Raw genomic sequence first — 387 nt, 5'->3', positions numbered from 1 at the left:
ACCCCTGCCCTCCCCCCAAAAAGAGAGAGTGAGCCAAGAGCAGCACAAACCTGTGATGCGGCAAGAGGCAGAAGGCCTAGGGCAGGGGGAAGAGCAGAGGCTTGTGGGATGGGAGTGGGGGCCAGGGGCCCAGCAGGGGGAGGAGTAGAGGCCTCTGGGGGGGGGAATAGGACCTGTGGCCCAGCAGGGGGGGAAGCATTGGGGGGATGGGAGAGTGGGAACCTGTGGCCCAGCAGGGGGGTGGGAGATGTAGCCCGGGAGGGGGGGAATAGGAGAGGCCCAGAAAACGATTATGGTCCTGTGGGGGCGGGGTCACTGCAGGGAAGGGGATTGTCGGCCAAACGGGCCCTGCACCTCCCCTTTAAGGGCTGGGTGGTGACGTCACTG

Source organism: Emydura macquarii, unplaced genomic scaffold (assembly GCF_026122565.2).
Source record: "Emydura macquarii macquarii isolate MOO-44397 ecotype Brisbane River unplaced genomic scaffold, CSIRO-AGI_Emac_v2 contig_1483, whole genome shotgun sequence".
Classification (NCBI taxonomy): Eukaryota; Metazoa; Chordata; order Testudines; family Chelidae; genus Emydura; species Emydura macquarii.
The sequence above is the reverse complement of the archived record's forward strand: the minus strand, read 5'-3'. Positions refer to the sequence as shown.